Here is an 11819-nt window from a genome sequence, read left to right as displayed (position 1 = left end):
TGCGTCAATGTTCAGAGATAATTGTAAATACTCATGACATTCCTGTGGAAATGGACTGTAAAAAATTCTTAGCTACGCTGTAATAAAGTGAACTAGTATACTAGTATTTTATACACTGAAGAGCTAAAGAAACTTGTACACCTGTCTAATATCGTGTAGGGCCAACGCGAGCACCCAGAAGTGCCACAACACGACATGCCATGGACTCGCCTTATATCTGATGTAGTGCTGGAGGGAATTGACAACAGGAATCCTGCAGCCCTGTCCATAATTCCGTAAGAGTACGAGGGAGTGCAGATCCCTTCCGAACAGCACGTTGCAAGGCATCAAAGTTATGTTCAATCTCAGAAGTGTGTTCCTGGAGTCACTCTGTAGCAATTCTGGACATGTGGATTGTCGCAATGTCCTGCTGGAATTGCTCAAGTCCGCCGGAATGCACAATGGACATGAACGGATGCAGGTGATCGGACAGGATGCTTACGTACGTGTCACGTGTCAGAGACATATCTAGACGTATCAGGGGTCCCGCATCACTCCAACTGCACACGCCCCACACCATTACAGAGCCTCCACCAGCTTGAACAGTCCACCGCTGACATCCAGCGTCCATAGATTCATGAGGCTGCCTCCATACCCGTACAAGTCCATCCGCTCGATACAATTTGAAACGAAACTCGTCTAATCAGGCAACATGTTTCTAGTCATCAGCAGTCCAACGTCAGTGTTGACGGGCCCTGACGAGGCGTAAAGCCTTGTCATGTAGTCATTAAGGGTATACGAGCGGGCGTTCGGCTCCTAAAACCCGTATCGATGATGTTACGTTGAATAGTTCGCACGCTGACACTTGTTGACGGCTCAGCATTGAAATCTGCAGCAATTTGCGGCAGGGTTGTAGTTCTGTCAAGTTGAACGATTCTCTTCAGTCACCATTGGTACTGTTCTTGGAGGATCTTTTTCCGGCTACAGCGATGTCGGACATTTGATGTTTTACCGGATTCCTGATATTCACAGTACACTCGTGAAATGGAGGTACGGGAAAATCCTCACTTCACCGCTACCTCTGATATGCAGAGTCCCATCGCTCATGTGCCGACTACAGCACCACGTTCAAACCCGCTTAAATCTTGATAACCTGCTATTATATCAGCAGTAACCGATCTAACAACTGTTCCAGACACTTGTTGTCTTATATAGGCATTGTCGACCGCAGCGCCGTATTCTGCCTGTTTACATATTTCTGTACTTGAAAACGCATGCCTATACAGTTTCTTTGGGGCAGCAGTGTATGTTACACTATCCACTCGGTTTCATCCAGAAGCAAACCAGAGAACCCGCTGTTGTCCCGGCACAACAGGTCCACTTTCTGCCACCAGGTGAAATATGCCACTATAAGCGGTTACGATGCGGCATGGGTGCAGGAAAAGGGGATGAACAAACACACACTTCATAATGGTGGTTCTGGTACTTTTATTAGGATATGGACACAAGTTACAATATGCATTCAGTATGGTCTCCCATCTCAGCATCCATAACACAGCATGGTCCACAGTTGCTTGCAGCATATCCGGTGTAGTCAGAGCAATGTGTCATTGTATACTTTCCTTCAGATCAGGAAGAGTCCGGGTACATCCCTAATAGACGCGATCTTTCAAATACCCCCCACAACCAGAAGTCACGCGGATTTAGGTAGGGGGATCTGGCAGCCACACATTTTGAAATTGCCTACAGATGAAGTGGTCGTTAATGTAGGTTTCTCGAAGCAACTCTTTCACCTGGCAAGGGGCACGTGCTGTCGCCCGTCTTCCATGAAAATACTAGTGTGGACACAGTTACGCTCTTGCAAAACTGGAATCACATGTTGCACAAAAGGTCCTTATAACATGCAGACGTCACTGTACACCTAACAGGTCGGTCAGGTGCTATCTCATCGAAGAAAAACGAAGTGAGAATGAAGGAGCTTATGAAACCAAACCTCACAGTCACATCAGCTGAAGGCAGTAGACGTTTGTGCACAGCATTTCTCATAATAGAGCCCCATAATCGACCGTTCTGTGCATTCACAGCACTTTTTAGAGTAATTGTGCTTCGTCCATCAAAGGCCACATGTCGCCCATTTCCATGCATAACCAAAAAACGAAGAGCAAAATCACGGCGTTGTAGCCTCACTTGAAGCTTCATTTAGTGCACATTCTGAATTTTTCTTTAAAAAAGATACCAGTTTAAGATGCGCCTCAAAATCTTTTGAAATGTTGAGCAGGAGAGAGAGACTGTTCTCGAGACTCAGATCGAGCACTGCCTGCAGAATTTGACGCGTGTGCTACACGGTCGACTACAGCTATATCATCGGCATTAACAATTGCCATGTGAATGGGGGAACTCCCTCTCCCTGCTGTACCACCAAATTCACCTGTTTCCTCAAATTTCTTGATCTTATTCTTCAGCCCATTTATCGACGTGGGCCCCTTCGCAGCTCTTTTTTGTCAGTGATGTCACCACAATGCAGCGCTGCTACTGCTACCGTTCTGAAAAAACCAACTTTAACACAAGTGAGCGGTCTTTCTTCTCAACAGCCACTGCGTTCCGTACGGAAAACTTCAACCTTCTTAACCCTATGTACAAGGAGCCACTTCAGGACAGAAACCAACACGTATTGTCAAACAACAAACAACAAACTGACGTCAAAACAGGAAACATTTCACTTTCTGACTGCTTACGGAGCTATATTTCACCTGGTAGCAGAAAGTGGAACTACTGTTGTTTTCAGAACACTCCACGAGCGTATAGATTGACGAACATACCAACAGTGTTTCAGCGTCCTGAGATGTACAAAGCAATCAGTGCGGCACTCGAAACACTATCAGTTTAATTGCAACCACCTGGTACTTCTTCTTGTGATACGTTATCTTCACAGTACCCCTCTTAAAATAGTGTTCAAAATAAAAGGTTCAGTGGTGACAAGTGCACACATTATCAGACTGAATACAGTTTACATATTTAGATGCTGTTGCGATGTAAACGTTAGCTTTTATTAAGCATTTTAGAAACTTGTGACATTTTTGACAAGCATCATAGATCAGGTACAACAATGAATTTGAGTCTAATAACATTTGCCTTCTGCTTAAACTCTGTTAGGTGCCAGTCACTTGGAATAATTGTTATCAATTATATTTTTCTAGAGATACACTATCTTCACTCTCCTGTCGCCCCCTCCTCCCACGACACATTCTTCAGAGCACACAGCCACGACGTTGCCCATATATTTGGTGGACAGTTTAGAATACTGTGACATTATTAATTTAATAGTTAATTTAAGGCTCTGTTTTGTCTTAAACCAAGTACGGTCTAGAGATTGAACTTTGTACATATTTACCAGTGCAGAGATCTGTTGGTCACACAACAGCCCTTGGTAAAGCCATTGAACAAGTGACACTTTTTAACAATGAAGCCAGCTGTTGGTGATGTTAAGCAAATGAGATATAAAATAAGAGTTAATTTTATTTCGTGTTTTCAAAGTTTACCGAGCAGCTGAATTTCAACAATTACATGATCCTAATTCGTTATTTATCTCTTACAACGTCGCTAAAAAGGTGTAAGACAGTGAAGTCTTTCGCCCCTAATGGTCAATATACACATCGAAGAAGTAATGACGGAGGTAAAAGAAAGGTTCAAGTATGCAAATAAAATTCAAGGTGAAGGCATATCAATGGTAGGACTCACTGATTACATTGCTATCCTCAGTGAAAGTGAAGAACATTTAAAGGATATGCTGAATGGAATGAAAACTCTACAGTGAGTACCGAATATGGACTGAGAGTAAATAGAATAAAGACGAAAGTAATGAGAACTAACAGAAATGAGAACAGCGAGAAACTTAACATCAGGATTGATGTTCACGAAATAGATGAAGTTAACTAATTCTGTTACCTAGGCAGCAAAATAACCGACGACGAACTGAGCAAGGAGGACATCAAAAACAGACTAGCACTGGCAAAAAAGGCTTTCCTGGTCATGAAATGTCTACTAGTACCAAACGTAAGCCTTGAGGAAGAAATTTCTGAGAACGGACGTTTAGGGCACAGCATTGTATGGCAGTGAAACATGGAGTGTGTGAAGAACGGAAAAGAAGAGGATGGAAGCATTAGATATGTGATGCAATAGATGAACGTTGAAAATTAGGTGGAGTGATAAGGTAAAGAATGAGGAGGTCCTGCCCAGAATGGAAAAGGAAATTAATATATGGAGAATACTGACAAGAAGAATGCACAGGATGATAGGACATTTGTTATGACATCAGGAAATAACTTCCATGGTACTAGAGGGAGCTGTAAAGGGTAAAAACTGTGGAGGAAGACAGATATTGGAATGTATCCAGCAAATAACTGAGGGTGTAGGTTGCAATTAATGCCCTGAGAGCCGGCCGAAGTGGCCGAGCGGTTCTATGTGCTACAGTCCGGAACCGCGCAACCGCTACGGTCGCAGGTTCGAATCCTGCCTCGGGCATGGATGTGTGTGATGTCCTTAGGTTAGTTAGGTTTAAGTAGTTCTAAGTTCTAGGGGACTGATGGCCTCAGAAGTTAAGTCCCATAGTGCTCAGAGCCATTTGAATCATTTGAATGCTCTGAGAGGAAATGTTTGGCACAAAAGAGGAATTTGAGGTGGACCAGTTCATAAACGATTTTTTAGATGTCAGTAGTACAAATATAGTTTGTCATTTTCGGTACTTTAGGCAATACAGATACTTTGACATACTTTTTGATAAATATTTCGCGTCCTTTTGGAGAACAGACAAGATTGAGCTACTTTGTAAAAGTAATATTGGGCGCAGAGGAGAAGAGAGGTGAGGAGAGGAGGGAGAGGGAGAGAGAGAGGGGGGAAGGGTAGAGAGGGGTATGTTAAGTATGTTTTGATAAATAATTGGCCACACAGCTCAGATAGCACAACAATGAAACTGGCTCTTGCGTTTCATTACTACCTCTTGAGTATGTAGGGCTTCACTGTAATTGTATTTTACATTTTAAAACTAGGCTCTGACTGGAGGAGAAGAGAGGAGAGGAGTGGTGAGGAGGGAGAGAGGGAGATAGAGAGAGAGAGAGAGAGAGAGAGAGAGAGTGAGAGATGTAACGCGTGAGCGCCATTTTAGGGAACAGTTCATATGTTTGACCTTGCAATGATTTGAATATTACGTCAGAGATATGTTTGTGTACGTAAAAGTAAATGTCTTTCGGAAATTATGAATAACTTCGACTTTAACATAGCTTTTACTGAATGTTTAGCGGTATTTTTAATGCTAAATTTGACTGGTTGAACCCGGCTCCAGGGAGGTAGGGTGCCCTTCCCTATTCCTCCACTGGGGTAATTCCTGTCTGGCGCGTCCACGTCGCGGGGACGGGCATCCTACACTTCAGTGGGCCGGAGTGCTAGGATGTCTGAGTTTAGGCAGGGACCCAATCCTGCCTAGCAAGCCAGTAGTGAAGAATTCATATATTGCTTTCAAAACACAGACGAGCCTTGGAACGAACCACTCAGGGTTTGACCCCACTGCTTCTTCAAGTACTGGTGCAAATGATGGGAGACCTGATTATATTCATCAGTACAAGAAGATGTAACCAACTGGACTAAAAAATAACCTAAATATTGGCACCATTAATATATTAATCCTCAATGGAAAAAATGAAGAAATGACAGATGTACTAACAGAGAGGAAGTTAGATATATTGGGATTAAGCGAAAGAAAGTGGAAGGGAAAAGGTGAGAACAATTTGAGAGGAGGAGGAAAACTGTACTGAAGTGGGAATAACAGGTCTGGAAGAAATGGTGTGGCAGTGATGGTGAATAAGAATGTACAAAGCTGTATTGAAAATGTGAGATATATATCAGACAGGATCATAATCTTAAACCTGAGATTCCAAAACGAAACACTAAAAGTAATCCAGATTTATGCACCTCAAATGGGATGTAGCGAAGAAGAGAAGATGGACTTTGAAAATGTGTTAGAAAACCATATAGAGAGTGCTAATATAGTGATGGGAGGTTTTAATGCACAGGTAGGCAGAGGCAGAAGGGATTTGAGCAAGTATTGGGATGTTTTTTGGATACGGAAGCAGAAATGAAGAAGGGGAAAGACTTCTAGATTTGTGCCAGAGGAATGAAATGAAAGTAGCAAACAGCTGGTTTATGAAGAGAGAAAGTCATGTTATCACCAGATACAGTTGGGATGGAAGAACCAAGAGTGTAATTGATTATATTCTAGTAGATAGGGAATGGGGAGAGAAAGTAACAAATGTGAAGGTAATTCCAAGTGTGAGCGCAGATGGAGACCATAGATTACTGGTGGGACAATGGAAAATGAATCAGTGTGTGAAAAATAGAAAACAGAAGAAACTGAAGGAGAGTGAATGTGCTGAGAAGTACAGAGAATTAATCAAACAAAAATTTCCTAAAGAATTTTTTTGCGATGTAGAAAAAGAATGGAGTTTATTCAAAGACACTTTAGTTGAAGCAGCACAAAAGGTACGTGGCAGAACATCTAGAAAGAAAAAAATAAGACAGACAAGTTGGTGGGATGATACCACAATCCAAGCAGTTAGAAGAAAAAATGGAGCATGGATAAAGTGGTGGAAAACTAAAAATGACGAAGACCATAAAAGATATATAGAGGAAAAGAAGAAGTGCAAATAAAAAGGCATGGGAAGAGTTTACAAAAAAACTTGAAGAAGATGTGAAGAGCAATAAGAAAATGTTCTATTAAATGAAGAAAAATAAAAGGAAGGCTTCTGAAGTACCAGTAAAGATGGAAACAGAGGACGGTACCATTATTGAAGATCCAGGGAATATAAAAGATCTCTGGAAAGAACATTTTAAGAAGCTGTTAAACGCTGAGGAGCAGGTACATGAGGAAACAACAAATAATGGAGAAATTGAGAGAAGTTGGGAAGCAGAATTAGGACAAATTACACGGTAAGAAATGGAAAAAGCAGTAAAGAAGATGAATGTGGGGAAAGCCCCAGGACCTGATGAAGAATCAGTGGACATGATAAAGAGCAGCAGGTCCAGTGGGAATGCAGTGGCTGTATAGAGTACTATCAAGTGTGTGGATAAATAGTACAATACCTGACGACTGGAGAACAGGAGACATTGTTCCCATCTTCAAGAAAGGCAATAAAAGACTTTGTAAAAACTACAGAGGAATAACCCTTATGAGTCATACAGCCAAGATTTTTGAAAGAATTTTACTAAATCGAATAAGTGAAAAGATAGAAAAGGAGCTGAGTGAAGAACAGCATGGGTTTAGGGGAGGAAGAAGCACTATCGACCTGTTATTTTCTATCCGTCAACTGATGGAAAAAAGTTGGGAGTATAACAAAAGGGTGATACTGGTTTTTATAGACATAGAAAAGGCATATGACTCAGTTGACAGGGAAAGACTCTGGGAAGAAATGAAGAAGATAGATATAGAAGATGGATACATTAATGTTATAAAGACAATGTACAGAGAACACAATTTTAGAATTAGAACACCATTGGGGAACTCTGAATACTTCGAAATAAGACAAGGACTTAAGCAAGGAAGTATTCTATCTCCTGCACTTTTTAATGTTGTGATGGAGGGAATGAATAGGCAGTTAAAGATATTGTAAAAGAAAAAGACAAAAAGATGATTTTTGCAGATGATATGGTAATATGGGGTGATAAAGAGGTAGATGTACAGCTACAGCTTGATGCGTGGAAGGAAATAATGAAAAGGTATGGATTAAAAATAAATAAAGATTAGAGTGAAGTAATGGTATTTGGAAGGGAGAAAGGGATCAACGGAAATATTACCTTCACTGGAGAACCCCTCAAAGTGGTAGAAAGTGTCACTTATTTAGGGAGTGAAATATCTAGGGATGGAAGAATAACTAACGAAATTAATAGGAGGTTACAGAAGGGAGGCAATTTCTACCAAACAATAAAACACCTGATTTGGAATAATGAAGTTTCAGAAAGAGCAAAACTCCTTATGTATATGAATTGTTACATCCCTATTGTCACCTATGGTGGAGAAACATGGACAGTGACAGAAAGGGACTGGAGCAGACTGCAAGCAGGGAAATGAAATTTCTCGGAGCAGTTAAGGGAAAAAGAAGAATGGACAGAGTAAGGAATGTAGAGATTTTAAACAAGAAAGTATGAGAGAAGAAATTGAAAGAAAGAGATTAAGATGGTATGGGCATGTTAAGAGGATGCATGGGCAGAGACTCCCCAAAATTATGGAAGAACTAAAGATGGATGGGAAAAGACCTAGAGGGCGCCCAAGAACACGGTGGAAAATGGGAGTGAGATTATCTGTAGAAAGGAGAGGTGTGACCTGGCAGCAGGTGGAGGAAGAAAAGAGGTGGGAGGACCGAGCCAAATGGAGAGGACTCGTCAACACCCAGACCCGGCAGTAGCTGGAGCAGGATTCTGATATAGATAGAAGATTGGGGAGAGTACGTCGGAAATAATGTAATTCCATTCATTTAAATGGTGTACTCTGATTCGTTGGAAAAATGGCGTGGGATATAAATCGGGCAATCGGTCTGTTTCCATCAACTTGAAGTTTTAAAACTGCGCGATGATTGGCTGGTGTTCCACATTAACACTTCGGGCTATTTCCACCATCTTAGATACTTCCGCACTATGATTGCTTGAAGATAAGGATTACTAAGCCGTTTAATTGGTTGGAGATAGCGAAAGGGGAGGGGCTTTTTAATTTTTTCGCTAACGCAACTGGACTATTTCCGCCATCTTGGATTTTTAATACTATGCTATGGTTGGCTGGAGATAAGGAGAGGGGAAAGGACTGGGCAGGCGGTGTGACTTCTCACTGATAAGGGTGATGGCATTACTGATAATAGCGGTGACGTCATTGGTGATGTCACTAATAAGGGTGATGGGGTCACTAATCAATGACATAGGTCACATGCTGTCACAAATGTGAACAAAATGGTTCGTACCTATACTACCATCATGTCCAAAAATTGAGTTACCTGTCCTGAAAAATGATTTGAATACCACAAAGCTTTCCTCGGGGTGGCCCTAATGGACTGGTACTCGGGGAGACGGTGCGTGCGTTAGCACATTAGACCTACATTTTGTAGGATGACGGGTTCAAATCCGCGTCCGGCCACCCAGTGTTAGGTTTCCCATGATTTCCCTTAATCGATTCAGGCAAATTCCAGGATGTTCCCTTTGAAAGCGCACGACCGATTTCCTTCCTCATTGTCGACACAATCCGAGCTTGTGCTATTGGAGTGGTATGACCTACACTTCCTTGATGACTGTTAGAGGGGTCCTGCAGTTTAATTAGGCCTCTGAACTACGGAGCAATTCATTACCTTTAATGCAAATAATTTGAAGATGTAAAAGACGTGACATATGACAGAAAATATCCTGTAACTGACTAGAGTGAATCTTATACGATTGATTTATAAAAATAAATATAAACTGTGGCATGTGGCAGCCACTAATAATTTTAAGCGATACTTCTACTGCTTGGGAACTACAGTGCCGGCACTGAATAAAGTCTTTGGATTGTGTGTGTCACAGGGGTCGTCGTCACATTTGTCCCTCTTTGTCACCTTCAATTAAAATTAAATTAAATCGTACTGATATATATAATCAGAAAAATGACTTTGTTACGAAATTTGGCATGTAAATAGTGTCATCAGACAATGTGATTAGTATTACAACTTTCCACTATTTATTAAACAATTTCACATAGCCGAGAGCAGACTGGTGAAAAGTGACCTAACTGGTACTTCTGACCTAAATATGACTCGAGCCCCCAAATAGAGTTTCAAAATAAATTTAAATAAATACTGTTTCAATCAACTCATAAATTTCAGAGTTCCGCTGACGCCCACGTAAGTTCACAGAACTGAAAGCCTGATAAATGTAAGTTCGATCCAGTCAAGATCACTGCGCAAAGTCCGAAAATGATGTTAGCTGAGGCAGAATCCCAATAGCAAGGCTTACAAAACAAATTTCAAAGTGTAGATCGGCTCTACACACGAAAAAACACAAGTCTAACTGACTGACTGGTATGCACCGTTCAGCCAGGGTTAACGGCCCAACTCCCAACGTTCCCAAAAAAACTCAAGTGTCGACATAAGCGAATAAATCAGAAACGCCCACACTGAAATTTCACGCGAAATGAACGTAGGCCTGAAACTCATACCTTGCCTCCTTCAATGTTTCCAGCGCTCTGCCAAGAGGCCAATATGGTTCCCCTACTTGCAGCCGTCACTGGGTTTCCCTTTGTTGCGGCAAACAACTCGTACTGTCATTCAGCACTCCAGATTACAACTTTTTACGCTTATGCACTATTTTAAAACTAAAGACACCAAAAAATGCATGCTGAGAGGCTGTTTTTTAACGATACATCATAATAAATTTTTGGATGAATAATTCGCCCTGGGACGGTATATCCAAAAAATGGCTAACGAAAAGCTTTAACAGACGCGACATTGCTCGCGCGTTTTGTTGTATCGCTAGTAGACCTATCTGCGAGTATTGTTACGGTCAAGACAGCCCGCTTTGACATCTGCAAGGGCGTGCTGTTCCAGATGATATTTGTGGGGCATCAGAAGGAGGTGGCACCTTCAAGGCACAATGATTGGTACAGTACGAGAAATCTTGAGTGCGGGTCAGTTAGTTTGTCAGTTAGACAGGCCAGGCGGTGGCCAAAACCCGGCCATCTGAGTAGACTTGGGAGGGTAGCCGCCATGAGGAATTGACTGAATAAATAACACATTAGATACGGGGAAATGTAGGAAAAAAAGTACACCCCACCAGTGACAGAGACGCCAGTCAGATGGTTTTAAAGACAAAATTCAGACGAGTGCACTAGTAAAGAGGCGCCCTTGCTTCAAGACTTAGTCTTCACGTGATTTAATCTTAAATGTTTTGGATACAAAAATTAATGACTTAAGCGGTTGATACAAACGTTGTGTCTGTGGACAGTGGTTAGTACTACAGAACTGTTATGGTAGAATTTTTTAGAATTTTATGTATTTTAAATTACAGCCGACAGTATTCTGGGCATGAAAAATTGATTGTTTTTTCATAAATAAAATGTGAACTGAAGTAAAGGTAGCGGCAGCATTCGTAAACAGATGTGATTATGGATGTACAACTGTAATTCATTTAATTGTTTTATATTTATTGATGACATAATGGCCCAAAATAGCGTCCATATGGGCAAATACACTATTTGTGACCAAACTATTAAAGCTACAGGAAAACTATGAGCATTATTGGGAACCTGATGAAATTTGCGTCCCAATTCTTGTGTAACATGTATGTAGAACATTAAATTTATAGTTTACGTATGCTTTCGGAACTCGGAATGTGAGATTTTTGACTCATGTCAGCGTGAGCGTATAAGTAATGTTGGCCATTTTCGCATGGGACCATTCGGCATTTGTCCCGCAGTCTGAGTGGAGATCGGGACTTATCTGTGGCTATACATCGCCTCGTGTGTGCATTAGAGACATTTCTAAGTATTTTGTTGTGGACTTCTAAAATTTTCTGTGTCTCGAATGCGAGGACTCTGAAACATTTTAACTTGTGTGGACTTAGAAAAATTCGCCTCGGGCGAAATACATGCGTTGGGAACTTATGACATATCGCATGTGTTGATAGTGAATACTCTGGAACGTTTTCAACTTGAGGGCTCTGGATGCACCGGATTAGGTGATTTAATGTAAACTCTTAAAAGTTGTTCTGCAGTTAGTTTTGATCGTAATTGTTAGTCCGTTATCAAGTAATTTCGACTTTAGAATTGTGCAGAAACAGCT

The sequence above is a fragment of the Schistocerca piceifrons genome, chromosome 2 (assembly GCF_021461385.2).
Source record: "Schistocerca piceifrons isolate TAMUIC-IGC-003096 chromosome 2, iqSchPice1.1, whole genome shotgun sequence".
In the NCBI taxonomy this organism is placed as follows: Eukaryota; Metazoa; Arthropoda; class Insecta; order Orthoptera; family Acrididae; genus Schistocerca; species Schistocerca piceifrons.
Note: the sequence above shows the minus strand (reverse complement) of the source record.